At 35.9% G+C, this 25,122-nt stretch overlaps 1 protein-coding gene across 1 annotated transcript in view; it reads left to right on the top strand.

The window, feature by feature from the left end:
* Positions 1–25,122, top strand: part of AUH (AU RNA binding methylglutaconyl-CoA hydratase) — a 99,968-nt gene that overhangs the window by 44,859 nt on the left and 29,987 nt on the right. The window lies entirely within an intron of this gene.

Raw genomic sequence — 25,122 nt, 5'->3', positions numbered from 1 at the left:
TCAGTAACTTGAAAATAAAAGCATCCCTGTGACTCTCACCTATCTTTGGCTTTCATTTCTGGAAGTTCTAGGGAATTTTCTTTGCAATTTTAATGCATACCATTGCAGCTCATGTAGAGATGAGAATAAATGTCTATTCATCTGTTCAGCCCTTTTCTTCCTCGCTTTTCTTCCCTATGAACTTGGAGCGTGTTGGCTGGTTGTGGTCTAACTGGACTACAGGCCAATGGCTGCAAAAAACCTCAATTCTCTAGAATGTTACTCAAAGCAGATGGCCAGCTGAAGGGGAAAATCTATTATCCTCAGACAACAAATTTCAGCACAGGTGAAACTGTCCTTGAGCATGAAGGAATGGATTCTGGGAGGGAGGTGTTGTGAATGTCCTAGCTGTGGAAAATCCTTTTTGGCCAAATACTCCTCTCACTGGACAGCAATGAGTTCCTATGAGACAGGATTTCACAGGAAACCAGACTTCATTAGCTATGCAACATGACATGCTTCTCATAAGCTAGAGTGGCTTTTCTCAAAGCTGTTTGTTGCTAAAGAGAGTTGAATTTTTGGATCTTCCTAGTCAAAACAACTGTTTTAAACAGCTGATTTTCTGTGTAGTGCTGTAGTCTGTACAGAAGTCAATATAACGTAGCCTTTTTTACACAAAAATCAGATTCCTTTGCTTTGTTTTTATTTCCCAAACATCAGTAAACAGAAGACACCTATTCAATTGAGTGAATTTAATTTCTGGTGTCTTTCAGCTTGCAAAGGAAGTTTTTCACTGTGACAAGTTTATCCTTAGCCAGAAATTCTTTTGGAGTATTTGTATTTGAAGTCTTTTGGTTTTCTGCTTTCTAACTTCTTAAAGCTATTTCCATCCATGATTTATTTCCGTTGGTTATATTTTCAACAATAATTGTCATACTGCACTTGAAATTGATAGATCAGCTTTTGTTTGTTAGTATCTTATTTGTATACCACTCAGTAACAGATTTGTTATGAGAAGATAAAAAAATGCTCGTAAATAACATACATAAACTTTCTTACTTTGTTAATAGAATGAAACACAATTGGTTGGACAAGGGAACATATTCTATGATAATAAGAAGTAAGAAATACATGTTAAAAAGTAATTTTTTTTAACACTTTTTTCCTGTCTTCTACTGTTTAAAGGTAAAATAAAAACCCCAGGACATAATCCCTGGAATTGTGCTTTCCTCAAGAGCATTCAGTTTAAAAGCATATTTTAAAAAGACCTTAAAAAAAACCCAACACACAAAAAAAAAAAAACCCTACCCAAGCTGTATCTTCTTTATATATCTTAAAGTTACTTTGAAGCCTCTGTGCCAAATGTGAAACTGAGTCTCTGTTACACAGCAGACTGAACTGGTTCTGGTCTTTGTAATAGTAGCAAGGGAGAGATTCAATTGGCTGCATTTGTGTTCTCATATTTTCACTTTAACAGTATTGTTTTGAAGATTTTTTTTTTCCTAAGATTTAAAATGTGTTTGGGAAGGTTTTATAATACTTGTAAATTATAAAAGGTAGCAGAGGAACACAATGAAAAATCAGTTTTGCTTGCATAGGAAGAAAACAAGCATAAAAGTGTGTACTGGATTTAGGTGATCATTGTATATGTTCTTGGTCTCTTAAAGGATTCATTGTCTACTTTTAGAAAAAGCATGAAGGTTTCTGCTACAGTGTTTATTTTAAGTCTGAAAAAAAATATTTCTATTTTAGATGAGAAAGATGCCAAGGGAATTTCCAGATGTGAAAAATTCATACAGAATATGATCTTGCTAACAGCAACAGTTCTACAATTCAGCCAAATGTAAAGTTTAAATAAAATGTCAGACATTTCAAGTTGAAATGTACCTTGTAATGTATTTTTAGCATATTCTCAGATTTCTGTTATTTTTGAAACTGAAGTACAAAAATTGCATTTGACAAATGCAAAAAAAGAATGTGTCACCACTTGTAGTAGTGTCTGAGGCTTCTACACATTTAGTACTTTGTCGCATATCATGACAGATTTAAAATGAAAGATCTGCCTATTTTGGATAACTTCATAATCTTAACTGAGAAATCTTGTATCTCTCTATTCTATCTCTATTCCTGCCTTCACTGGCCTACTCTAGTTATCTCCTTTTTCCATGAAGTCTCACTAGTTCTCACATGTACAGTATTTTCTCAATACATAAGGACACCAAGTAAGTCCTCTTACTTTTTTAAAGTTCAACTCTTTGTCTTGTGATGACTGGCTGATTAGGGGAAAAAAAAAAAACCAAAAAACGAAAGCTAACCGGTTACCTTTGTGGCTTTTTCTCTCTCTGGCTTTTTTTTTTTTTTTCCCGCAGTCCATAAATTCAGCTATGACTTTTCCCATTTGTTTATACCAGTCTTGTGTCAGGTTTTTAATACTGTAAAGGTCCCAAAAGAAAACACTGATAGAAAACTGTTTTAAACAAACTCCTGAACTGGCATCAAATTTCACCAAATATTGTTCTTAAAAATTCATTTGCTGTGGAGCAACCAATAGGATGAACTTTCTTCTTCCTTTACAATGAAGAAAGACTTTAAAAAATATTTATTTTTAACTGAGGTGTCATAATGACTTCTGAGTATTTACAATAATTTTATTATATGATACAGTAAAAGCCCTGGATTAGCTATTCTAAGAAAATTTATCTATATTTTCTTAAATCATCTGAAGTTGAGATAGCTTTATTTGCTTTTTAATGCTTATTTTATTCATCGTGTTAAATAAATGGCGTGAAGTAAAAAATTGCTAATAATGTTGGAAACATGTTTGAACATCCACTCTTTTCTCAAAGTAATTAAACCACGATATAAGGAATATTACTAGAGCGAGGTAAATTGATTCTGCTTCTGTAAGTTAAGGAGAATTGTGGGGTTTATGTTTTCCCTTAAACAAAAATAAGCAGATTTTCATCAAATGACACATTTTCTCCCTGACTTTATGATCAGTTGTAATGGTGGTGATGCCGAGGCAAAACTTCAAAATCTAACACTTAACACTACAAAAGCTCCATACGTAAAACTAATGTGTTGCAAATTTTGTCTAATTTCTCTTTATAGAAGCAGAATACTTTGCGAGTAATGGCAACATACGGCAAAAGATGATAGAACTCTTATGTCATCAGAACTATCCCTTATACCCACTTGAAGCATAAAGTGTTTGCCTTTGCAGAATGGTCCACAGAACAGACTGTGCTTTTTCCTTTTAATGCTAGACACAGAACACTTTCCAAAACCATAGTAAAACCACAACTAGTACTTCTGACAGGAAAAGACGGTATCAAGACTATCATCAGTCACCCAAGTGACTACAGTTTATAGAATGTTATTTGAAATGTCAAGTTCAGTGTGAGAAATTGACCACTTCTGACACTCTTATCAGAGACTGCAGGCCATTTTGTCTTTACCTAAATTTAGAGATGTCTTATGTACAAATCAGAGTTAACAATCAGACGTCTGAGAAGTTTCAGCATCATAAGGAGCAGCACTCTATCCCCAACATACTGTGTCTAGTTAGTCCTTTGATGCTGCAGGGTAAGGAGGAATTAACAAGGATAAGAAAAAGCCATAGAAGCCAAGCTGAGAATTAGATGAAGTTTAAGAGGAGAGAAGGGAATTTTCTTGTTCTTGGAAATCAAAGCATGGAAGGTCTGAGGTCATTACAATGTACTTATGGAGAAATCAAACCTTAGTAACAAGCATTGATTGAATTTTCCATGTCATGTTTGGCAGGGGGGAGGTACGAAAACATTGTTCTTTATGTCAAGATTGAATTTGTGAATATTTTTTAAATCAAAGTCTATTTTACAACCTGAACAATGTTAGTGGTTTCCTTATTCTCATAGTTAAGTATTTGCTTTCATCAGTTTGAAAATTGTTTAATGAGAATGATGGATTGCTCATTTTTGAATGACAACCAGAAGAATGGAAAAACATAACAAATGGTTTGGTTTCTTCCATCCTTCTTAAATCATGTAGATTTAATCTCTGTTCAAGTACTGTTTCAGTGAGTGAGGGTTGTAGTATCCCATTTCTGTACTTTCCAGATCATATCTGTGCCATTGGTAATTAAAGGGTGATGCCTAGAAAAGAAAGCAAACCAGAACTTTGCTTTTGAAATGTTATTTTCTCAGCATATATATAGAATACTATGACACTGAAGAGAAACTACAGTTTAGGGAGGCTGTAATAGTATGAATGGAATTCACAGTGAGTTTCATAGCATAGGTGCAAAGTAGGATACATTCACTTGGTTTATTCAATTGAACAGGGCATGAAAAGAATAAAGTAAATGAAGAAAATAATGATCTCAAATGCTGCTAGGTAAAAAGCCCTTTATTTTTTCAAAGCCAGTTAAAAGCATCTTTATACATATTTGCAATTGATCAGGTAAATGGGTTTTGTATTCACTCATAGGGATCCATCTGAGCTTATGAACACTTTTGATGTGTGATGATTTTTACTTTGTGCAAAATTTGGAATGAATTTTAAAAGTTGTGATATTAAAAGTTATTTAATTTTAAAACTGTGGAAGACCACCGTTTTAATCCCCAAACATGTCCTGAAGCCACCACTTAGTGTCTGTGTCAAGCTCTTTTGTCTGCTCAAAACTGTGACTTAAAACTTCCAATCACACATTTTGTGAAGTTTTTTTATTATTTTCTATCAGCTTCTCATTTTTAAGCTTATGCAATGCTGAAAGGAAGACTAAGTAATAATAACCAGTGTTTCTGGAGAAAGGTGGAACATAAGGAAAATGAAAATTTGCTTGATATAGAAAATACAGTTGCATAAAATTTTCTTGGCTTACTGAATTATTTTTTTTTTATTACAAAAAATGCATTTTGGAAATGAGCATTAGATTAGACTCAGTATCTACTGACTTGTCTTTCTGTTGTACTGAGAGCTAAACAAAAAATCTTGAGCTTCAAAATTCTAGGCCTAGCTTCTTCCATAATCAGCATTTCTGAATCTTAAAGTTCTTCACCTTCTTATCTGATTACCTTTCCATATTCCTGTGTTGAGGAAACTTGCTGCTACTTCAGTTCATTGCCAGAGATTGCTTATTGTCTTGGTAGTGTCCTATGTTCTTGTAGCTTTCTATTTGGCAAACTAATAGAACATTTTCTGTACTCTTACCTCTAAGGTAGCACAAGTGGTAAGGACAAAGAAACCCTTAGGGACTGTTAGGAAAGTCAGAGAAAATAGGTAGGTGACAATAGAAGTCTAGCATGTGAAATTATAAACTTTAAAGAATAAGTGATAAATGAAAAATGAAGATGGAAATGCACTAGCTAATCAGTTTGGGTTGGGAATTTCTTGAGATTGTGAAAGGAAAAATGAAATTTTATCTTTTAGTAACAGAATCAAGCAGACGTGTCATTACCAACTGTCAGTATTGTATGAAAAACATACAGGACAGTGGAAGACAGCAAAATAAAAGGAGTGAAGAAGATTATTCATACCACACAGGCATTTTTTGGAAGTCTTAGTTACTGCACATCCCTCCTGTCTCTCTGCATTGACAGCCTAGGAAACATAAACTTCTTATTTTAGTCCTTGGTTTGTCCTTAAATAAGATGTGTAAAAAGGGTGATGAAAATACTCCTTGCAGTGTTAAAAAGCTTGCTAATCTGTGTAGTGCTAGACACAGTTTAATACATGATGATGAAGATAAGACATTGGATGCTAATGCACGTAGCTGATCATATTATGTATCACTTGGTAGTTTTCAGTAGTTCTGTAGGAGTGATGACCAAATGTATTTTTCAGTTGCAGAAGCTGAGATAAAAAGTATGTGTACAAGACTTTCATGATTCAGAAAAAGCAATATTCATGCATAGGAATCAAACAGCTCATAAGACGCTCTTTAAGTGGTTTCAAGTGACTCAGCTTCTGTGGCATATCCTTCCTCCCCACCCCTGCACTGTATTTATGGTTTGATAGATCTAGTTATGATACTGCCACAATCTGTATGTATGCTTGGAATGGCATCTGCAAGAAGCCTTAGCTCTGTACAAAGAGGCTGTGCAAAGAAGCAAAGACAGAAAAGCGAAGGAGGGAAAGAGGGGAAAAGATATGCAAGTTAATCAAGAGGTTGCTGACAGAGAAACAAGACAGGTTGGAAGTACAAACCTGAGTTCTTAAGAAGTTTATTTTCAATAATTTAGGAAATACAAAGAAGGCAGCAGGACTTCACTATTTAGTCTCTTAAAGAAATGGTTTATTAAGAAGAAAATACTCAGTGCAAGGTTTAGAACTATATCCCTGTACCTATTTTTTTAAAATTCTGTTTGTGTTTTTTTTTTCTGATAGTCCCACAGCATTTTTGAAATTTAAATTATGGGTATATCCTTCCAAAACTTAATTCAAGTTAAAACAAGTCTGTGTGTGATTATTTGGTGAAAATGTCCATTGACATCAGTGTTTACCACAGTAAAGGCTATAAAAACTGTGATCATCCTTTAGGATTTGTTTCACTTGTAATGAACCCAGAGGGAATCTAGAGGAAAAAAGGAAACACAAAACTTGGAGAAGAATATATGAACAGTATGTTTTTGTCTTTTAAGTTCTACACGTTTTGTATTAGTCATTGCACAAGTGACCCTTACTGTGCCTAGCACACAGAGAAGAGTTGAGTTTAGCCATCGTCATGTGTTACTAATCTAAAGCCTTGTGTAAGAAGGGATCACTGGGTGAAATTAATGCATTGCATTAGTTATGTCATGTTCAAGTGGCTTATAAAAGAACATTGTGGGATTTTTCTCAGTACAGGAATAGTTTTCTTAAAGTATTTCAGATTACCTTCTGCACTTCATTTGCTTAGTGAATGGAAAGCAATTTACGGGAAGTGGCAGTCTTAGGAAAGGTGAAGGCAATGTAATATATTCTACTCTGTATTATTATTAAGACTGTTCTCATGAATATGTCTCCATCTCAATATAGATGTTACTGGGGGCGAAGAATGGGGAGTGGGGTTCTGGAGTACCAGCTGGAGTGTGTAAATGGGGGCTAGTATAGACGCAACAATGCTTGGTAAGTTCCTAAAAATTATGTCGACAGCTGTTGAGCTCATCCATACTGAATGTGTTTTTTGAAGAGAAGCCAAGGAATTTTTAATCAAGGAAGATTACTGAGCAGACTACTGTGTGCTGAATATTTAAAAATAGACTTACTTTTATTAGTAAAAACTCTTTGTGTAAGCCTTGTTACATTTTTCACTGAAAATGCAAAAGTTGTTTTGATTTAAAATGGTATTAAATTATTATGAATGAGATGGAAGGAGATAATGAGATGAAAAGAAGATAATTCTGTTTAAGTGGAATCTTCTATAGGAATGTCAGCTTGAGTAATGTAAGTGCATTTTAACATTAATGGGTCTCACACTGCAGAATTTTTGGGGTGGAGAGAGTTTTCAGTGACCTGTTAAATTGGAAAGTGTCTGATTTAAAGAAAATTCTCTATGGAATGTTTTTGCGTGAAGTTATTTTGGTAGTCTGCTGTCATAGGACCAATTGCTAGTCTTTTCCCACCCTAATGAAAGTAGGTCACTAGTTTTTGGCACTCATCCAAGTTGTGAGATTTATTTGGTGTTTAAGCACACTGTCTAGAAATAGTGATGCAGTGTCAGCAAGGCCACTTTTCATTTCATGAACATAATTTCCAGTGCCCTGGAATTAATTTATTCACTGACCTGTTAATAACTGCAATCTGTCACTAGCTTACAGAGGCAGAGGAAGTGTCTGGAAATAGTCATGGTCACCCTACCAGGTGATTAGTTACAGGATATCTGTTCAATGTAACATGTTTTTGTTTTGATCACGTAGAAGAGTGACTGTTAACGAAAACAAACCAACAACTTAATCAAAAGGAAAATACTTGCAATTAGGGAATATTGGAAAAAGATTGTTCACTTGAAGTAGTTGTTTTATACTATGTTATACCATAATATATCCGAGAAATGTTCTGGTTACTTTTGAAAAAGTATAGAAATTCCACATGTATAGATGATAATTGCTTGAAAAAACACATTATGGGATTACTGTTGTACTGATTAATTAACAAAATAGTATTTTTAATTTACTAGTGTTCCAGATTTATTCTTTGCCCATCCACCCAATGTTTTTGTTAAAATCAGGATTATATTTTGCCACAGGCATGGCAGTCACTCAGGGCAGTAGATTGCTCTGCACAGCAAAATAGCTGTTAACCCTTTTCTACTTCACATATGCCATAGGCCTGGAGAGTCAAGCTTGCTTCTGCCTTTGAGGGAGAAGGGTTCATAGGTGAGAAAACAGTTCTTATCGTGCATTGTCACAGCTGGCTGTTCCTAGCATTGCTGCTTCTGTTTTCATTGTTTCTGCTGTAGATAAGCAGCAAACCTTGTTCTAAAGGCATCTTTCTATGTTCTGCATCCTAGCTCTGAGCCTTTTACCTTACTTTAGTATCACAGAATTGTTTTGGTTGGAAGACCTTTAAGATCATCAACCCCAATTGTTAGCCTAGCACTGCTAAGTCACTTCTAAATGTTGTCCCTCAGCACCACCTTTACATCTGAATGATACAATAAACCAGGTTGGAAGAGACCTCCAAGATCATCCAGTCCAACCCATCACCCAGCCCTAAGCAATCAACTAGACCATGGCACTAAGTGCCTCATCCAGTCTTTTCTTGAACATCTCCAGGGATGGCGACTCCATCACCTCCCTGGGCAGCCCATTCCAATGGGTAATCACCCTCTCTGTGAAAAACTTCCTCCTAACACCCAGCCTATACCTCCCCTGGCACAACTTGAGACTCTGTCCCCTCGTTCTGCTGCTGGTTGCCTGGGAGAAAGGACCAGCCCCCACCTGGCTACAATCTCCCTTCAGGTAGTTGTAGATAGCAATGAGGTCACCCCTGAGCCTTCTCTTCTCCAGGCTAAACAGTCCCAGCTCCCTCAGCCTCTCCTCATAGGGCTTGTGCTCAAGGCCTCTCACCAGCCTCGTTGCCCTTCTCTGGACACATTCCAGTACCTCAACATCTCTCTTGAATTGAGGAGCCCAGAACTGGACACAGTACTCAAGGTGTGGCCTGGGCAGTGCTGAATACAGGGGAAGAATAACCTCCCTTGTCCTGCTGGCTGCACTATTCCTGATACAGGCCAGGATGCCATTGGCTCTCCTGGCTACCTGGGCACACTGCTGCCTACTGTCAACCAGCACCCCAGGTCCCTTTCTGCCTGGCTGCTCTCCAGTCACTATATTTCATCTTTTCCTCATTTACCATTCCCTGTGGTACAAGCTGCATAGCGTCCTAGCCCTTAATCCATTGGCTAGAAAAGTTAACTTTTGCCTGTATCAGAAAGCTGGCACTGAGTAAAGTATTAGGCACCATCACTGCATGTAGCAAACTCTACTCTTGAATATATATGGGAAAAGACTTTTCCTAGACTTGTACAAAACCAGTCTTTGGAAACAGATTAAAGCTAAGTAACAAGAAGGTTTTCTTCGTGATTTTGGGCTTTTGGGTGTTCTAGTTTAATGCAGTTCAGGAACTTCTTAAGGTAGGTACTTCATGTGTTACTAGTGGTACTAAAATTTCAGGTGGAACTTTGAGCACAGCTCTGTGTTGATTCAACTATCACTGCCATTGCAATCCATGAAAGAAATGCCATGATTTTTGGTCTCAGGTTTCACAATCAGTAGCGTTGAAGTTTTAAAAAGTTTAGAGGACAGCTCTTTAGAGGGACCAAACGGTTATTTTGGGGAGAAGCTCTGATGTCTGTAGAGGTAGCATCCTACAGATCTCTTCTGCTAGAAGAGAATTAAGGAAATTCAATTCTAAGGCTTGCTTATTTTTTTGCTTTCGATTATAATGGGAAAACATGTTTTACAAATTAAAAAACGGACAAAATAGGACAGAAAATAGCAGCTTTCTCACTGACTTACTAAACCCAGTATTTTCTAATGTAGACTTGTATGAGAGGCTGTAGCTACTGCATACTTCTCTGTTTAGTGATATTCATCTTACCAGACTGTTAGCTACATGATTTCCCTGTAAGGAGCAAGAAATGGTCTGACTGCTTTGTATAATATCCAGTCTTTTATCGTATGGCATGCTAGCAAATTTTGATGACTTGGCCTATTGAATCTTTTGATGTCTCCTTTGTTTTCAAATTCTTTCAAGTGACACAGTAAATTAAGCTGTCCTCTATTCACTGCATCTGCTGACTGTCCAGTGAAGTCTTTGTAATAAAAAAGAGAATAAAACCAAATTCCTAGTGAGTAATTTTTTTACTGTGTGATAAAACAGAAAACCAGGAACTGGGATGAACAGTGTAGAGCAACATTTTGATCTAGTAAATTATATAAAGGCAGAAGATACTTGGTTTTCATGCCAGGCAAACAAACTAAAAATTATTTGGAGACATAATCCAGTGTTTCCCACATATGAGTGTTTTTCTTTAAAGCATACTTTTGAAGTCTTTTTAGTTGTATTCATTTCTAAAGTACTTATAAGGAAACGCTATTAATATTTTCTAGCATTCTTATGCCATTCTATTGGTGTAATCATGACTTGGAGGGTTGGTTTTGGGGGGCGTTCTTTTGGTCCCATTTTTGTGTTTCAGTATGAAATCGAAAAGCATTAATGTTTGATGGCTTTCCAAACTCATAGTTGTTGTGGGACATTGAACTGACATGTTGGCAACATCTCTTGCCCTGAATCACTAGTTCATCTCTGTTACAGGAGCAGTTTAATTATCTAAATATCCATGTGAATATTCTTGGAAATTTCACTCTTCAGGGGGTTCAGCTGTTTTTTCATTACTGTGCTATTTTTTTTTCATTTTGATGAGCTTAACATTATTGCATTATTGACTGTTACAAATGAAAAATTTTATCAAAGTCTATAAGTATCTGAGGGGTAGGTGTCAAAGTCTCTTTTTGATGGTGCCCAGTGACCGGACAAGGAACAATGGGTACAAGCTAGAACACAGGAGATCCCATCTCAACATGAGGAGACACTTCTTTAAGGTGAGGGTGACAGAGCACTGGAACAGACTGCCCAGAGAGGCTGTGGAGTCCTGTTCTCTGGAGACTTTCAAAGCCTGCTTGGATGTGTTCTTCTGTGACCTGCCCTGGGTGGTCCTGCTTTGGTAGGGGGCTTGGAGTCTATTATTTTTGGAGGTCCCTTCCAGCCCCTAATATTCTGTGATTCTGTGACTATCAATATCAAACTGATAATGCAGCTGAAATACATAGCTCTGTACATGGCCATTGTAAATATGGCAAAGGAAATCTGACAGAAGAAAGTGTGCTTTGGAAATAAAATATACTAAGTGTTAAATTATATGGGCTTAGCCAGTAATTTCCATTGAATTTTTATATATATATATATATGTAAGATTTATAAAAGTTTGGAGAAACTCTTTTATAAAAAAGTCAGAAGGTTGTATGTTAAATTTCTTTCAACTGAGGGAATTAATAAACAGTTTTAACTTGGATATATTGGGCTGTCAGTTCCAACAGGACTGTATGCATATTAGTGAAAATTTTTTCAATGCTTCTCCAAGATTTGCTGTTAGAGGCAGAAATAGAATGATTGAATATTTAAGTTGTTCATAAGGATGTTGTGTCTAGACAGCTTTGTTAACTATAGCAGGTGATCAAAAGTCTTCATCCGGGACACTGAGAGGCGCCAGCCGTCTTTCTGAATGGCACCTGTGGTGAGAAAAAACTTTACTTTCATCTATATTGCAGTGATAAATAAAGAGGAAGAAAGTAAAACAGAGAGTACAGTAATAATAGTACATGTAGCATAGAAAGCAGCTGTTGTCCTTACACCTTGTTCATGTGGGAAAAATAAACTGCTCTGAGTTAAGAAGCACTTACTGTAGTCTTGGAAGTGTTGTAGGTCAAACTAGTGGAAAAGGCTGTTGAGGTTATCACATTTCTTCATTTTTAAATTAGTTAAACCCCAAGTAAGTTCTTTCCACATTCTGTAAAAGAAGTGTCATAAATTAGAGCACAGAGTGTAACATATTGTAAGTACAGATTTTCTGTTTCTCTTGAATTTGCATGTAATACACATGCAACACATATACAGTGTCTCTAGGCAAGACTGTTATCTGCATTCCTGGTAAGAGGACTACTCTAATTTGGCCTTTACTATGAGAGAAAGAAAGAAAGAGAGAGGGAGAGGGAGCGAGAGAGAGAGAGAGAGAGAAAGAAACAAAGGCAAAAGAAAGAAAGAGGAAGAAGGAACTGAAGGAAAGGAAAAGAAAGATGAATGAAAGGTATGTTTTGCAGTTCAAGAGATTTTCTGGTGGGCAGAATAATCGTTAGATTTATCTGTTTCAGGTTTATCAGGTGGCATACATTTTAGGAGGTTTGTGTAGATGTCCATTCCTGTCATCCAGGAGCCATCTGCTTTCTTTGATCTGGACATGGCCCTGAATGGCCTTTGCTAGGTGACCCTTCCTTTGAAGGGGTCTTGGACAAGATGATTTCCAGAGGTCCATTCCAACTTCAGTCATCTAATGAATCTGTAATTTTGGTAGTTGGATGAAGTATCTAAAGACAGTGAAAATCATGGTCTTTCTTTTTACTTCTAAGAATAAGGGTAAAGAGGGCTTGCATGTCGTAAGCACAAGTACTAGCACAATGTAAATAAATGTGTTAAATGTACACATGAATCTAAATCTAATTTGGGTTTTTTCCCTTCTCCCCTGTCCCCTGCATAGGAAAAAGGAAGTAGTAGTTTCAGAGTACACCATCAAAATGGCAGCTGGTGAAGTCTAATGGGCCGGTGGAAAAATCTTCAACTTTCCTGAAAACACTGTTTGTAGAGCAAAATATTATTGCAGTCTCATGCCATTTTTCTGATTTATCTTTTTCTAATTTATATTTTTCATTCTCGTTTCATGATGCCATAAAACTTAAGATCATGACCTCTAACAAAACTTCTCCTTAGCAATTTTCATTGTATGTATAAATTGTAGTTAGCCTTCCAAAGAAAGGCAGTTTAGTCTTTAAAAAGGAATGTTTTGTGATTTCTTCTTTCTTTCTCCTTTGTGTGATGTGGATAATAAACTCACTTTTCTATTCTTCTGGTGATGGCAGTAGGTTGGGTTCAGAACTGTGGTTTCTGCTTAACCAAGCAGATACGTAGTGTAAGAGTGCAGTTACTGGATTGGTGCCGAAGGGAGGTTACCTAATGTCAGGAAGACAACTGGACTAACTGAAGGGAAGGTGGCATGAACCTTAAAAATAGGTGTAGCGTAATAATGAAATTATATTACTGCTATGGGTAAGGTTGAGGTGAATTTTCATGTTTAATTACAGGCTTTTTTATGTGCTCTAAACCCAAATAGTGTTCTGAGATTATTTTAAAAAATGGAGGTTTTCTTATTGAAAATGGGATTATTGTGAACAGTCACATTTAAGGAGCAAGGTGTAGTGATTCTTGGCTCAGAGTGTGGCAAGACAGAAAATACAAAAGAAGCGCGGAGATGCCCTGATACTATATCCAGTTCTAATCTGTGGATGTGTGAAGATACATATTCAAGGATCAGATTGTTCCAGTAGTTAATTTCAGAGTGTATCAGTGTATCACCAAACTAAGATAATGCATTCTGAGGTTGGTGATGTATTTCTAGTGTGATAGTTTTTGTATAAGCCTGAGGAAGTGTTTAGCTGAGCTAGAAATTAGTGTAGCATGTCTGACATCAGTGACTGGGTTGCGTTGGGGTGATTTTTCCAGGTTTTGCTGAGTCACGCTGGCCTGCTTGTTCTAATCCTAACTAGGACTGAACACTTGGGTAGGAAACTCACAATCACAGGCTTATGCACATTGCTGGTGTCTCTACAGATGCACAGTATGGAATGATCTTGACTGAAAAATTGTCTTTTGGGAATAATACTGAGAGAACTGCTGTGTTTGGAGATCCCAGGAAAAAAAAAGGAGGCTTTTTGGTTTTACTTGTTTATTCTTGTGAATGGTTTACCTGTGGCAGAGTTTTGATAATTCTTGCCTAGGTAAACAGATATGAAAAAAAAACCTTCCTGACACAAAGTCAGATTTTGTTTGCTTCAAGGAATTGTGTTCTCTTATATGTATGCACATATTCTAAATCTATCAGTGACAGTGTTACTGTTGGGGCTTTACATAAACAAATCAATAAGCACTTACCTTAGAGGAAGTGCATTTATGACATCACAGATCCATCATTTCTCTTTGGTTATGTGGGTTTTTCTTACAGAGGTAAATTAATGTTTGGTATTATAATAAGCATTTCTAATATTCATAGCATCTTTGTCAGATTAGAGGTTTCTGAAAGGGTAACTACAGGTAATACTTTACAGGGACTCTTCAATGTACATCTCAATAATTTATAAAGTTTGATACTAACCATAGATTTTTAGGTAACAGAATCATCAGACCAACAGTAGAGTTTGGTTAGCTGACTCTAGCTGACCAAACGTGACTTTCGACTTTTATTAGAAGAGAGGTCTGAGAGTTCTGTTTGCTGCATGTGGACTTTACTGTCCCTTTTGCCAGCCAACCAATGATGATTATTATTAAAATTGAAGTAATTTCTGATGAAAACTTGAGATTACTTTTGTTTTATTTCTTAGTACTTTCATGGCATTTATAGGTCTAAGTAGGTGAATGTAACACCTTGGAAGATTCCAGCCATGAGAAGTCAGCTTTATTGAAGTACAGTGACATTGAAAAGTGTATTTTGAAATAATTACAGGTTAAGAAAGGTGAGTTGTGCTGTTAATTCAAAAATTTATTTTTCATAGAAGGTGTTACTGATTTATTTTCAGCCTCCAGATATGCATGTAGTAGTGATACTACTCTTTTGCAAATTTAAAATAACTCCAGACCAATCTGCGTGACTGCAGAAGTGGGATATTGGGACACTAACTATCTGCAGTGTAGCTCATTGATTTCTGAGTGTCTGATTAAGGCAAATTGCATCAATCATTGGGGTGGCAATATGGAAGTGGTGCAGTGGTAATAATAATTTCCATAATGAAAAAGTCAGCTGTAAGAATGTGTGTAGGAAGAAAATGTGTTCCAAGAACTAACTACATTTGAATATAATTTCATCTAAATAGAAGACACCTCCATGTGACTGATGTTTTCCTTTTTAGCAATCATTATTTGTCAGAAGTTGCCTGTAATTCAGTCTTTTGAACATTGACCTGCTTACTTTTATTTCTTTACACAGAAAACTAAAAATAATACCCGTTATTATTGTTAAATACTGATGAGTTAAATATTCTCAGCTCTTGTGTGTAGATTATTTTCGTGGTCGGTTTGCCAGTTATCTCTGTCATGTTTCACTGTGATTTATTAAGCTCTTTTAATGGTGAAAAGGCCTAGTTTGCACCATTCTCTGCCTTCCAGTCAAGTATGTGGCTGATTTAACATAATAACATAAGTCAAAGGCAACTCCTTAACATGGGTTACTTCTAAACACAAATCATAATTAGGTGAGGTACTCATTTATACTAAACAATTTTCTTAAAGTGTTACAAAGATTTTAATTGTCTTTTAAAGGATTGATTTATTGTATTAAAGATGCAGAATAATTTGAAAAAGCTACAAAACTGTCTACTTAAATAAGTCAAATCTTTTGCAATATGCGGTTAAGGAAAATCCAGACTGATTCAATAACTCATCACACTCTGTATCTTTTGTGGGGAAATCAGACAGTGAATACGAAACTAGATGGAATCTGGCTTGTCATAGTCAGTACACTATGTAGTGATGTTGCAAAGGCATCATACCTGTAGTTTTAAAATATAGGAACAAAAAGTAAACAATTAAATAGTATATCACTTTGAAAATCCTGCTCATTGGTGACAATGTAGAGGCTTGTAAGAAGCCCTCTGTTTCTAACTCAAGTTTGTGTTTACAATATTAAAAAATAGATAGTGGAAGTGTACTTTTAGCCTTCTTCTTTCAGTCTTAGTAAGCAGACATCTTAAGCTTCATTGTAATTGTCACTAGAATTTTTCAGGTAAGACAATCAAGGATAAATATCCAAAATATAAAGTCCATATTGTTTATCTGTGCTTAGTGTCATTGAGATTTTGATTGCAAACATGCTTTGTGATGGTAGGCGAATATGAGTGATTACGAAGAATGAGAATGGAATTTCATCCAACTAAGGAGTCTACTATTTACCTGGAAGTCAGGTTTTAATGAGCTAGGTAACCTAGTTGAAACTTGTGGAGGCTGATTCCGTAGTTGTTGTTGTGACTACTTCTGTGAATACAAGCAAATTTAGATTTAAAGAAACTTAGTAATAAAAACATAATATTATGGTGAATATTTTGATGTTTAATAGTGGAATAAGTATAATGGTTTGATACTTATGTCTACTGTAACTTCAACTGGTCTTTAACATAGGATCATGCCCTGAGATACATGGCTTTTTCTACAGATGGTTGCTTACTCTGCTTGCTCTTTTCAAATTACTTTAAGACAGTAGTTCAAGGGATGCTTAGTAAAACCTATGAGACAAATAATTACTTTAACTGTATAAAGACGTTTTGTGCAGAAAATGTAACATTGTGATTTAATTCAAGATTATGCTCATTTTGAAGGACAGATAACTGGCATATTTTGCAAAATCATAATTTTTTTTGACATGTAATTATAACTTTTTAATGACTCAATAAAATTTGGTCTTGCACTTGGTATTCTTAAACAGCTCATATAATATTCTAAGTGTGAAAAAGACCCAATGGCATTGAAGGAATTGGTACTATACTCAAAACATTTTTAACTTACACAGAGTATTGTATACACATGAGTGTATGCATTGTGCATGTTTTTAGGTGAGGGTAGTTCACTAGGTTCTTTAAGAGCCATTTTATTTTTAACTTTTTTAAAAAATATGTATTTTTCTGGATTAACATAACTACAACTTCAATTTTTTAACAGTTTTTGACATTGTGTTTTGAGAAATCTAAAAGATGTTGATGCCAGCATTTGTATTGTTTGCTTTGGAAAACGTTAAGTTACGTAAAGTATCTGGTTGCTCCCAAAAGAAAGTTAAATTTAGTGACCTGTAGTTACCAGAAGTAGATTCTGTGTGGCAATGAAGAGGTTAAAATAATGACCTTTTTTTTCCAATAGTTGACAGTTAAGCATTTTGAAAGATTAGTAAAATGTCTATGTTTTGGCCAGTGCTGAGTGATACCTGGATTTCTTCATATGTTTACCTGACAAAATTTCAAAGCAAAAATAGATGCAAAACCACTTCTGGTGTTTGTTAAACATTCTTCTTTATCCTTTATTATTTTTCTCTTTTCTAGACTACCAATGATAGTAAAAGTATCTACTCTCACTGCATGTACAATGCTAGTGGTGGCATTTATTGTTGGTGTAGTATACAGATTGCTAGTTTTAATCTGAGTTGTAATAACTGTTCATTATGGTAATCATGACTCTGAGCCAGTAATGTTGGTGTTCACACTAAGTTCAGGATTAAGAAATGTTATTCAGAGTTGGAGGATATGGAGGAGAAGTAGCTGACTACTCTTAATGGATAGCACCACAGTTATCACACTGAAAAGATAAAATATCAATTCCTGAAGATCATCAGTGAAGAAGCTCAAAGGTATTTATGGTAATCTGAGAAACAACAGTAAGTGTTTTGTCACATTCCAGAAGATCTAGCAAGGGAAACCTTTTTCATTGAAATGGAGGAGCTGAAAAATTACAGTAAAGCTTCTGAAAAATGAAACATTGTTATTGTCGTGATCACTAATGGACCATAGCCAGTGTGATTGTGTAACCTGAATAGCTCAAGCTTTTTTATTTCCACATTCAAAAAAAGGCAAAAGGTCTTTTAGTTACTGTGTGAGAATGAGAAATGAAAGCGCTTTGGTGGGAGAAACTTCCTACATGATAGTATGATGATCTTGGGCACTGTGTGAACTAAAGCAGTATGAAGATGTTATTTGTTAACATGTTGGGATATCCTGCCAATCTAGTTATGCCAATTTAATCTGGTTTATTAAACCAGAAGTAAAGAGCAGTAGGAAAGATAAGAAAACAAAACCTGCCATGGTCATGGATTATGTTGGATTGTTTGTAGTTGTCAAACATTGGAAAATTGAGAAAGATTAACTGTTATTATAATACCAAGCTATATTGTTAGAAGCCATGTGCAGACAGAGACATATGGGAAGAGATGAATATAAAAGCAACCTTTCTTTTTTTGCGTTTGGTGTCTCCATGTGGGACGTGGCCATTCTGGCAGTCTTCCATCCTCTCCAGGGGGATTACACAAAGCAGTGAGTAATTTTTAGGTTGAAATGGGAGGATGTGTTAATTCTGAACATTGTGACACTCCTCTGGTTGAACAGAAGCTTTTAAAAAGCTGGAGTAGGGTAGAAATAGCCAAGCTGGTTTAGTTTTGTACCATAAAACGTAGAATTTAAACAGAAATACAGAAATTAAATTCACTGTGGCTGGAAAACAGATGAATTAATAAGTAAACTCTGAAATTGCAATGTATCATACCAGTTTATCAAAATAGCACATCGTTTAGGAAACTACTTCAGCACTTAAGTGTAGAAATAAGGTAATTTCAGGAATTCTGTTTAAATTTCTGCTAAATAGGTTTTGTGTTAGAGCACTTCTTCTTTGACCCTAATGAGTCTGTATGTGAAGCCTCCTAGCCAGCTAAGGATTTGTATCATACCTCAATCCTTCTTATATGGAGGAATTCATGTAGAATAGTGTTTCAGATGACATTTACAAAATGTCTATTGTATGAATCACATTGTCTCAGTGGATTAAAACCTGTTTGAACTGTGGTCCACATCAGTCTGTTTTGTAGTCATATGAATCAGTGTTTGGGTATTCATACCAGGAAGGTAGTGCTGCAGAATTAGGTTGTTGTGTTAGATGTTGGAAGAAAATTGCCTATTTGTACCTGGGCAGTTGGTCCACATTGATGTAATGGATGGCCATTGCCATTTGCTTTGGAGTTCATTAACTCCAATTTTGAATATGATTTTGAGCAAAAAACAACTGTCCCAAGCCCAAATTGTTTGTGTGTCCTACTTTATCTCTGTGATATTTAAAGAAGTGTTTTAAAGGAAGTTTGAAGTTGTTTTTAAATTAAAAAAAAAGAGAGGCTTTCTTCTGATAATTGCAAAGCTGCCACTCTAAGAATAGAACTAAGTAATTGAAAGGATCTAATAGAATCTGTTATTAAAAAAAGAAGGCTCTCTTTAAACTGTTCAGTGCTATACATTGGTGCATTTGTAACACATAAATACTCTGATATGGACATGAAGCCTGTTGTTTAATGCAGGTTTAAATTAGGAGTGAAGGTAATTGTCCCTGATGAAAAATATTTAGAATGTAAGTAAAAATTTAGAAAATATGTAATATATGATTTCAAAAGGCAACTGTGAGACTACATCATGTGGCGTGATTTGGAATGGTTTTAGTATACTCACGATACAGTCTTTTCAGTTTCTGTTAGGCATCAGAGTATAGGAAAACTTAAGGCTGAATTTGAAGAGGGTAGTAAATGTCTCCAGAAGACTGCTTTCTAGTGTGAGCTGTATCAGAGGAGATGCTTATTTCATAACATGAGGAGTGAGTGGTGGAGGCTGGTATTACTGCTTATGGTTCACAGATGAGAATCAACATCCAGCACTGAATCAGACTTCATGGGTGATGGCAAGATCATAAACACAGAGTCATGACACTGTGACGTTTAAAGAATGAAAACGTGAATTTTCATTCTTATATTCCCATTGACAAAGGTGTGAAGGCTAATTATATACACCAACCTGATGTATTTTTCATCAGGAGTAATAAAGACTGCCATTGGCATTCCCAATATACTCTAGATGGAGAAAGAAACCCGTATCTTCAGTACTCTCACACTTTGCTTCTTATTTTTATGACAAACTTTGTTTGATTTGATGTATAGTTGATTGCAGAGGAGGGCAACAAAGCTGGTGAAGGCCCTGGAGAATAAAAGAGCAACTGAAGGAGCTGGAAAAGAGGAGGCTGAGGGAAGACCTGATTGTTCTCTACAACTGCCTGAAAGGATGTTGTAGGAAACGACGTCAAGCTGTGATTGGGTAGGTTTAGACTGGACATTAGGAAAAAAAATTTAATGGAAAGTAGTCAAGGCATTGGAATGGGCTGCCCAGGGCGGTGGTTGAGTCACCATCCTTGGATGTGTTTAAAGGTCATTTAGATGTTATACTTGGCAATATGGTTTAGGGGTGAACCTTGTAGAGTAGGGTTATCGGTTGGACTTGATGATCTTGAGGGTCTTTTCCAGCCTGAATGTTTCTATGATTCTGTGAAATTCTGTGATTGGTGCTGCAGATGAATGTGAGCATCAGTATGTTATGGGAATAAAGTTCTGAACTGGCAAAGGAATTGTAGGAATCTCATAGAGGAGATAAAAGTACACTAAACAGAGTAACTGCAGCTTGAATGGTAGGTCTCTCATGTGCAGTTTTACTGGTTGAGATGATTGTACAAACCATTGCACGGCCTCTGTGTTTTTCTCTTTGATCCCTTTATGACTTCCTTAAGCCACAGATCAGAGTATTATTAGAACTCTTTTCTTCCTGATACAGTCTTAGATCTAGAGTCTTATGGGTTGGTCTTTTTTTGTCTTCATATTTAAACAAGAACAAAATTTTACACCAAACAAAATTGTTATCAAAGCTGCAATAGGCTACACTTTTTGTGAGCTTTTTAATCACTACATCTGCTGATGTTTGCATAGTCTGAAAATCCTCAACAGTTGATTGAACCACAGATGAGTTTAAGAATTTGTTGAAGTCTGTTAGATCAAATTTAAACTTTCAAGTACAAGAGCAGATAGAGGCTGTAGTTTTCCACATATGATTTTCCACCTTACAGGTGGGGCTTATTTGAGCAAGTGAGGCTTCAGAACCAAAGAGCCTTGTCTTGGGTCTATCTATCCCCATAGCTTGTCATCCACAGGGCAAACATATACATGATACCTCACTTTATTACTTTCCCAGTCTCTTTTTTTTTTTTTTTTTTTTTTTTTGAGGAGGGATTTTCTGAGTTGGATGTATTTTATGTATTTTTAATAACTTAGTGGATTTTCCTTCCGTGAATTTGTCTGATCCTTTCTCCCCTTAAGCCTCTGCTTCATTAAAAGCTTTGTTCAGTACTTGTACCACTGAGTTGATTCTGCACAAAGGGGTCTGTAGATTGTAATGTAACAGTGACTTGATGGTTAGGTGATGCTTGCACGATCTAAGTACCATTTCGAAAAAAATAGTGTTACATTGTTAGCAGTGTCTGTAACTGGATTCTCTGAGCAGTAGGAGAAGTAGAAGTGCTGAGAAAACTCATGAATATTCTTTGTTCTCTGCTTACTCAGAATAGCTAATTCGAGTCTGTTACCTGACAAAGAAGAGTTGTTTTACTGAATGCAAGTTCTGGTTACCTAGCTATGATACACCTTTTCCTAACACGGTTAGTTAAACAACTTAAGCAGTTACTCAGAAGCGTGTCAGCGTATTACAAGCAGCTGTGCTGAGAGAAGATTGCTGCTTTACTGTCCTGCCTTCAGCTGCATGTCTTTCCCTCCTGCCAGAAGTCGCCATTCATTTAGATCTATTTGTAGAACAGGTTGTATAAACTCTTCTTTATTATAGTAAAAATAAAAGGTCTGGTAAAGACCTATGATTTAAGCCATCCAGGCAGATTATGAATAAAGTAGACTTGGAGAATCTGATTCTGAGTACAGGGATCAGTTGTAGAAGCAGCCTCAGTGGTGTTTAAAGAGACGCAATAGCCTCTTTTACTGGAACAACTAGGCCTGTATGATTGACTAAAGGTAATGTCATACAATATGAACTTCTCTTGTGTATTCTAGAACAATAGAATAACTTAGGTTGGATGAGTGCTTTTGAGGTGCTATGCTCCAGTCACCTGTTGAAATTAGGTCAGGTGGCTCAGGGTCTTGACCTGCCCTTGTCCTACCAAGTTTTTTATGCCTTGAGGTTATTTATTCCTCAGTCTCTGACCAAATGATTCTGTGGTTTGTCCACACTGCTCTTGAAGGTTGGTTCCTTCTATTTTATTAGAATTCCACTTGCTGCAGCTTGAGCCTTTTACTTCCAAGTCTTTTGCTGTGAATCTCTGAGATTAATTGGTCTTTGTCTTTTTCTAACTACCATTTAAGTACTATTTGAGAATAACAGCAAGGATACTGTGGTAGACTGTCAAAAGCTTCCTAAATTTGTGGTGAATTAGAGTCTTCGCTTTCTCCTCATCTGTCAAGACAAATAGGCCACAGCCAGGCACCTCCTCTCATGGGAATAGAAATGACTTCCAGGAAAATGTGCGCTGTAGCCTTCCCATGACTTTGTTGGGCTTGATGGCTAATAGTTCCCTGTATCCTCTCTGAAGAATACGAGTATTAAATTTGCCTTTTTCTGGTCTTCATATCACGTACTTTAGTTGATTGCTGTGACCTTCTGAAGAAGAGACCTGTGTCACAGTGACCTTTAGCCAGCTCTTGTAGCATACCATCTTGTTCCTCAAGACTTGGCCATATCCACTTTGCTTATCTGGATAGTGCTTCAGTGCCACAGATGGTACCAGGAGGCTCAGGAACACTTGTGGGGCTAAGAGTAGACCTTGATGACAAAAACACAAGGCAAGGAAGACACCGAATAATATTTCAGTCTTTCTATGTTCTTTATCCTACCAAGTAATCTGTTGCTTGATCTCATGTCTTGTTCACTAGGGATCCACAGGCTTACCTTGGTCAATCTGTGGTGCTAACATGCTTACAGAAGCTCTTCTTGTTTCCCTTTTCCATCTGTGCTCATGTGGATGATGTTTCTTACCTCTTAAGTAGCCTGTCACAACTTCCACTTTACATAGAGTTTCTAATATTGTGGGGTTTTTCCCTCGTTTTCCTGTGAGACATTGAATCTATTGCCTTTATATTTGCAGAGGGAATTTACCCTGATGCTTTATGGATGCCCATTTTTTCCCCCTTAATGACTGCTGCCAGAATTTCATCTTCTTTTAGTTGGAGAAATTGTAGGCTTCAGACAAAATAGTTCAGTAACCTGAAGTCTCTACTCAAAAGTAATTGAATGCTTTGTAACTTTTGCTGTCTCAGACAGGAATGTGGTACTAGAAATACATTTTACTTGTTATACTGTAAAATACTTGAGCTAGAGTGCAGTCTGAAACCTTAAAATAATTACCAGTATATATAGAAGAGTGTACAGTAAAATGAGATTAACCTTTTTTCTTTTTTTAGTCATTATTTATATTTAGTCTGTTCATAAAACGCAGAAAGGCAGTTGTTAAGGCAAGTGTCATTGCTCAAAGAATATGAATGACTTTCAACTGTTTTCAAGTGTGTACTTAAGCACTTTTCCTTCTTTTTAAATCTTTTTGGAATTTGAGCTACTCCATTAAAAATAGGAACTCTGAATAACTGGTTTATAGCTAACTTTCCTTTAAATAAAACCCAGTCATTCTGTGATGAATAAATTTATTTCTAAGAGCAGTTCATAGAATTAGAAAAGTTCAGTTAATGTCCCAGTTACACTGGCTTTATAGCAAATATATACTTAATTTTATTTCATTGAAAAAAATTACAAAATGCTGCACTGTTCATGAAGAGTTATTTTATGGCAATAAAATGCAGAAAAGTTAATTACAGTAGTCTGTAGATCTAATGGATGTGAGTTTAACGTAGTTCAGGCCTCACTAACCAGTTTAATGAGCTGATCAAAATTTTCTCATAATGTTATTGTGTTTGCAGCACTTACCATGTACTATAACAGAACTTTTAAAAAATGTTTTAAATTAGGCAACTCCAGTGGCTTTCAAATGAAAAGTTTTAACTTCATCCATAGCCACTTAATCAAACCCTTCCTAAAAAGAACTATTTTCCTAATACTGACTTACAAGGTGATGACTTGTCTGTAAAGGCAAATTGCTGTCTTGGCGTAAAGCAGTTTGGAAGGCACAGATACTGGCTTTCAAATGATTTTGTATGTGGGATGTTCAGTGGCAGTTTTCAGGCTTTATGTGATGAAGTAAAATTATTTTTAAACTCTGACCACGTTGAACGAAGTGAAATTTTAGCCTTGATCTTCAGAGATGCAGCTTGAGATGAGTATGATGATTCATTTGTGGTTCAGAGTTATAATGGTTTTAGTAACTTGCTGTTGGATGGTGCTGCATGTTGAGAATTCTGTATGAGTAAGTGAAACGACTTCTGTGTTGTAGCTGCAGTTCAGGTAACTAATGTTTTAATTACTACCCCTGCCCTTGTAATCAGCCCAAACTGACAAATGCTATATATTTATTTATTTTAAATTAAAAGTAATGACATTATATTTGGCTTTAAAAGTACACATTATTTCTGTAATCTAGTGAAAACATACATGTATTAGACTAGTATTTGAAATTCCTTCCTGATGATCCTTAGGTGGTAAAGGAACAAAACATGGTCATGGTGTAATTTTTATGGCAAATTGCGTTTGACATGTAAGAGGAAAAAAAGAACCTCATTATGCTGCTTTTATTCTGCAGCTTCTGATTGAATCTAAAATGTAATTTTCATATGCCAGTCAAAGGATCATTTTCCTTTTTTTTTTTTTTTTTAAGTACTGCAACAATGTCTTTTTGGCAAATTAACTTCGGAGTGACATAATGAAGAGACGGATGGCCAAATTTTTACTGTTCAGTTACCTTCTCAGTGACTTCTGAACTAGGAGGTAAATGAATGTTTAAATACTGACATGTGCCTCTATAAATTCCAGTTGGTATGTCAGCATTGGTAGTCTTGTCGTTTAAAAAAACCCAAACAATTTTTAATTTGATTTTATCTCTGAGTTGTAAAAATAATTTGAAGTCCCATTCAGAGAGATAAAATACACTGCAGCAAAGATTGTAATGACCAGGAGAAAAGGTAGAGGATGCACATGTAAAACATCCTCCCAGTTGCTGATTTTTGGTAGAAACTACTTTTACATATATGGTAGTTAAATATATGCAATATTTCTATTACAGATCCTAAGAGTTAGGTGC

This window comes from Indicator indicator, chromosome Z, assembly GCF_027791375.1.
Source record: "Indicator indicator isolate 239-I01 chromosome Z, UM_Iind_1.1, whole genome shotgun sequence".
Taxonomy (NCBI): domain Eukaryota; kingdom Metazoa; phylum Chordata; class Aves; order Piciformes; family Indicatoridae; genus Indicator; species Indicator indicator.
Note: the sequence above shows the minus strand (reverse complement) of the source record. Positions and strands in the feature narration are given on the sequence as shown.